The sequence below is a fragment of the Prosopis cineraria genome, unplaced genomic scaffold, assembly GCF_029017545.1.
Source record: "Prosopis cineraria cultivar Desert tree isolate PC_DT_omini unplaced genomic scaffold, ASM2901754v1 PC13, whole genome shotgun sequence".
NCBI classification, from domain to species: Eukaryota; Viridiplantae; Streptophyta; class Magnoliopsida; order Fabales; family Fabaceae; genus Prosopis; species Prosopis cineraria.
The window spans coordinates 4,468,975-4,474,974 of NW_026555344.1; the positions used below are offsets into that span (position 1 = coordinate 4,468,975).

General features: G+C 29.8%; 1 long non-coding RNA gene across 1 annotated transcript; it reads right to left on the reverse strand.

Moving 5' to 3' along the window:
* Positions 1-2,178: 2,178 nt before the first annotated feature.
* On the reverse strand, positions 2,179-5,474 carry LOC129290198 (uncharacterized). The gene is made up of 4 exons (XR_008588281.1): positions 5,388-5,474; positions 2,882-2,990; positions 2,627-2,682; positions 2,179-2,315 (listed from the first exon to the last, which is right to left on the reverse strand). It is a non-coding gene; the product is annotated as an uncharacterized LOC129290198 (long non-coding RNA).
* Positions 5,475-6,000: the final 526 nt, after the last annotated feature.

Genomic DNA, 6,000 nt, shown 5'->3' on the forward strand with positions numbered 1-6,000 from the left:
TTTTCTCGTGCATTTCTCATTCACTTGATAGTTGCGTTTGAAGTAATTTTGAATACAACATCCAAAGACCATTACCATATCCTAATTCGTACGTGAGAGGAATAGTCTTCATGTAATAACTAATTAATTGATGGTTATTTTTTTCCTAGTTGCCTCTAATTTATAACTACTAATATTAATAAATAATAAATACTTGCGTGTACAAACAACTTTAAAAGTTCTATATGCTCAATTAAACCGAGGCAACTAGATTTTACCAACGTTCAATTATATAATTGAAAACTCTCTGGATTCCATTTTGAAAACAATATAATTATTTTTTTTTTCAATTGGAAATCATCATTAGATGAAGGCCAGTTATTGTCAAAATCTTGTGAATCAAACCTCAAATGGAAACAGACTGAAAAGATGATTTGTCATCACCGATCCAATGTTCTTGTGTTTGTTTTCTATTTTGCCTACGTACTTCTCTTCATTAACTACATTACTGTAAACTCAATATTCCATTTTTCATGTCCTCTGGTGTTAATCGTGTTATCTCTTATGGTCAAATAGATAATTGAGACAAATTTAAGGGATTAAATGGATACAAAAATATGCCTGAGGGATTTATACTGGACTTAATAAAATATAAGCTTGGAGATGTTACATGCTAGGTGGGGATTCTTCAATTTCAATATTATTAATGATTGATAATTATCACAATTTTTATATTGGACTTATTAAAATAAGACTGTTATACTTGCATTATTGATATATTTATTTCAATTTCATAATAAAGATCAAATAGATAATTGAAACAAATTTAAAGGACAAAATGGATGCAAAAATATGATTGAGGGACCATTTATACTAGACTTAATAAAACATAAGCTTGAAGATGTTACAAGATTGGTGGAGATTCTTCAATTTCAATATTACTGATGATTTGTAAGTATCATCATTTCTATATTGGACTTATTAAAATAAGACTATTATAATTGCATTGTTGATTCTTCTTTATTTCAGTTTTAATATTGTCTCATTCTAGATTCAGTAAATATATTTGCAAGTTGTGAGCAAAGAATTTTTTATGCTCATCAAGATAATCTTAATTATGTATGCATGCATGCCACACTTGCATGCACCCACCTCTTAATCACATGAGATATATAAAACCTACGACCTCCCTTTTTCAAGGCAGTGTGGGATGCCACTGAGACAGGAGATTCTTGGTTGTGTGACTAAATTAAATCTACATATTGCATAGAAAAATGAACCTATAACAAATATTATAATTAGTGTGAAAATTAAGGTTTAGTTAAGACATCTTTATGATTAATTTTTCAATTAATTTCAAATTTGTACTATATTAATGCTATGTTTTTAATCAACAAATTACATGATCAATCCTATCCAGGAAGAGTCTATAACTCTAAATAATTTTCAGTGAAAGAGTTTGCTCTGCTGTCATATTATGAGTCTGCAATGTTCATAACATAGTTGGTCATGATTTCTATACTTTCATATATATACTTTTTTCTTAATATTCCATTAACTAAAAATATATGGATCTGCATGCTAAAATTGATGCTGTAACTATGCTTCATTAATTTATGAAAATTGGTTGAAAGTAACTGAAAAACAAAGTGTTTGGAAAATCAACGCTATGAGCTTGAGAAGAGCAATTAGTCAAAGCCCAATGCCAATCTGAAGGTAATCCCGGCCCCAACAGCAAATTGGCTTCATAAGTGTAAGTGAAATACCCACTACTACAAAATAATACTTTTCAGAGCAGTTTAATTTTAACTTACGAGAGCACTTTGAAGTGTTTCTGTGGCTAGTGCTCCTAAATATACAGGAGCGCTTTTAAAGTGTTCCCATATAGCTGTTCTATAGAAGCACTTCCCTTAAAAGTGTTTCCGTAAGCATCGTAAAGTTTTAATTCTGTAAAAATTATAGGAACGCAAAAAAGCGTTTGCGCTCCCATATAATACCTCTACAGGAGCGCTTTATCATCATACAAGAGCGCTCAAGTCTCATCTATGTTTTTACAATAAAACACTCATTTTGCTTTACAATGTTACCTACTTCAAAAATTCATACACAATATGTACAAAAGGTAAACTCCACAACAAGGTGAAAAATATAAAAAATATATTTCCATTGAAAATTTAAAAAATACAATGTTCTTTGGTAGTCACAATCTCAATCAACTACTCTAGCAACAAAATTAATAAAAAGATTTGTAATATAATCTAATCATCTAAACATTACCTAACAAGAAAAAAATTATTTACAATGAAAAAAAAGTGCCTCCAACAATAATGTCAAACCTGCAAAAAAATAAAAGATATCATGTAATATATATTTTAAATTCTATTTAAATCAATTATTACAAGACCCATCTAAATCAAGCTCTTCTTTGTTGTTTCTTCAGCTTGCTTGAACTACCAATATACATGTAATATTTAAATTCTATTTTTTTTTTTTGATTCCTCAATTTTTTATATCATGTAATATTTAAATCTTCCATCCAAGTAAGTTTGTCCTAAAATATTAAAGTAATTAAATGCACAAATTTTAATGGAAAAAAGGCGGGCTGCATAACAAAACAATAAACAAGTTTATTGATATGTTGACTCACCTCAACCCAATGTGAAACTGAAATATAGGTCTTCCAAAGTAATCTTGCCAAGCTACCTGATAATACAAAAGTAAAGAAAATTAATAACATAAAGCTTTATATAGAGTTTATGTGTCTAACAAAGCAAAACTTAGAGAACTTCACTAACAAAGGCAAAGAGCACATACGAAAAGAGAGTCAAAGAATAATGTCAAAATTTGAGGATAAGAGTTTTAAATGTACCCACTTTGAATTTGCAATTACTAACTCACCAACCTTGATGTTTCATTCTGAAAGTTTGGCTTGACATTCAAATGTTCCAGTTGAATGAACTGTTGAATCAAAGCAGTCTTTTTAGAAAGATGCTCATCAAGGTTTACATAATCTGTAAGTGAAGCAAATACACAGATAAATAACTTTCTTATGACATACTTATCCAGCCCTTGTACATGAGTTAAACCCGTAGCTAAAGAGACAAAAGAATAGATGAAGCTAGCGAATTTCGTCACAGCAGAAAAATAAATTAGCAACCATTCTGCAACTATTGTATGAATTAATTAACACGTACTAGATGCACGCACTCACTAGCTATAGATATATATGTCTCTTTGAAGTTTGAAATCACACTAAGAATTGTTGAAAGTCTTCATAGGAAAATAGAAATCCCATGAACCTGTGATTATACATGCCAAAAATAAATGTCAAATTGACACACACCCAGCTGTGCCACAGGTTTCTTCTTTATCCAAAGAAAATACCAAGGTTGTTAGTTTCTCTTTTTTTCAATACACGTATTTACCTATCTATGGCAATCAGAACATAACCAATATAATTAAGCATCATTGAAATGATTGTAAAATCATAAGATTTAAATCGAATCAAACTGAAATTATTAAAAATCACCCAAGAAAGTGGATCACTTCATCCCATTAATCTAGTGAAAAAACTTGAGGCAACCTTGTATCATTACACAACCTTAAAAAGTTGCATGCATGTATGTATGCATGCATGGAATTATATATAAACAATGAGAGAAAAATAATTAGAAACAATATATATATATATATATGGAGAGGTGCATGATAATCAGATGCTAAGGCAGGGTTGTCAGTGGTTGAGATTAAAGGACAAATAGTAATTGAAGTGACATTTTGGACATAGAATAGTCACTACTAGAAAAATTGAATAAATGCCATTTTTCGTAGCTAAATTGCATTTTAGCTACGAATTTTGTCCTTTGCTAAATTCGTAACTAAAAAAAAGCTCGCTAAATTTAGCAAGGAATTGTATTTTTCCTCGTTAATTAGCAAGGGATGAATCCCTCGCTAAAATTAGCTAGGGACTGAATTCCTACCCTTGCTAAATATGCTTATATTTAAAAATAATTATGCCACATCACCGGCCATGTGTGATGTCAACTTGTGACATGTCATCAACATGCTTTGTCAACCACCATGCCACCTACTATCTCGTGCCCTATCACCCACTACATGTGGGTCAACTTATAACACATCATTGTCCACCTTGCACCATATCACTTACTCCTTACCATATCATATATTCATCATGTTTATGCCAAAGTCAAGGTTTGAACCCTTGACCTCATACCTTTCAAGCTTTATGCTCTCCTTCTTTGTCAGTTGAACTGAAAGGCACCTTTAAGCATTATATGATAAATTAAATATATATATATATATATATTATTTAACTACAAAAATATATTAAATAATATATTATAAAAATACACACATATACATATTAAATTTTATTTTCAATTATTAATATGTTAAAAATATTTATATTTTATTTAAATTATTATTTATATTATATTTTTAATAAAAAATTATTTTATTAATGAAAATCAACTTAAAATAAATAAAATATTAAATAATTTTATTATAAATATTTTAGTTAATTTTTTAAATTTAACTATTATTTTTAAATGAAAATAATTAAATGTATAATTAAAATTCATTGTCAAAAGGTAATTTTTTTTAGTAATTAGCTAGGGATAGAATCTCTCACTAAATCCCTCACTAATTATTTTATTTTAGAGAGGGATTGACAGTCCCTAACTAAATCCCTCACTAATTCTCTTATTTTAAAGAGGGATTGATAGTCCCTCGCTAAATCCCTCGCTAATTCTCTTATTTTAGAGAGGGATTGACAGTTCCTCGTTAAATCCCTTTTTAATTCTCTTATTTTAGAGAGGGATTGACAGTCTCTCATTATTTTTCTCGCTAATTCTCTTATTTTAGAGAAGAATTGACAATTCCTCGCTAATTTTAAGTCAAGCTATGAAATTAATATCTCTCGCTAATTTCCTCGCTAACTTAGTATTTTAGAGAGGAATAGATAATCCCTCGCTAAATTTCCTCGCTAATTTGCATTTTTCTAGTAGTGAGTTTGTTAAGCATAGAACCCTTTAAATCCAGGCCATACAAAATACGCAAATATCACAAACAAAATATGAGATTAAGATTCAAGGGGAGGATTAGATCTTAGCAAATGAAATCAAGAATTAAATTCTAAATGACTAAAGCATTAACTGTGAAACTTGCTACCTATCCAATCTGAGGTAAATTAATACCATGAAAAATATAATCTCTTTCTTCTTAATTAATATTTAGTTTGGTGTCCTGCATTAACCAATATAATTAATGGGTGAAACTAAATTCCCTTGGGTAGTATTTATCTTAGTCCTCAGATAATGAAACAAACTTAATGGCAACAATGAGAGAGATCAGCAAATGCAATCTCATCTTGTTATCAAAGAAAATACCTTGACTTTGGTAAGCTGGGCACTCTGGTTTAAAACGTTCAATTAGCTATGGGCTACAATAATTCTTCAAAGTTTCAACATCCCCCTGCACAATCATTTATAACCCCAAAAATAGGGAAAAAATGAATACAGGGGACTGGGTTGTGAATAGATTAATGTTACAAAAAAATGAAAGAGACAACAAATCTTGTTTATGATAAAAATCACATAAGAGAAACAGATTTATATATGAGCCCCATGACCAAAATTTATCCAATAAAGCAAATAAATAAACAAGTAATACAAGAATTTACACCTCACATGGTGTACCCTATATAACTTAATGAGTGCACATTGCATCAACAAAATGGACAAGAAAAGTCCTCAGTCACTGCATTGCATCAACCAAATGGACAAATCCTCAGTCACTGCACTTGAAAATAGATGGGAAAATCTAATCAATATTGACCATATCTAATCCCTTCAAGTAATAAGTAAATGCAATTCTTCTCCACAAAACAATATGAATATTAAAAAAAAAATACCAACCAATGAGTTCTAACCATATACAATATGGCTCTGAGATTCAATAATCCCATTCCTTGAAATACCAACCAATATATTCCTTTCCTCC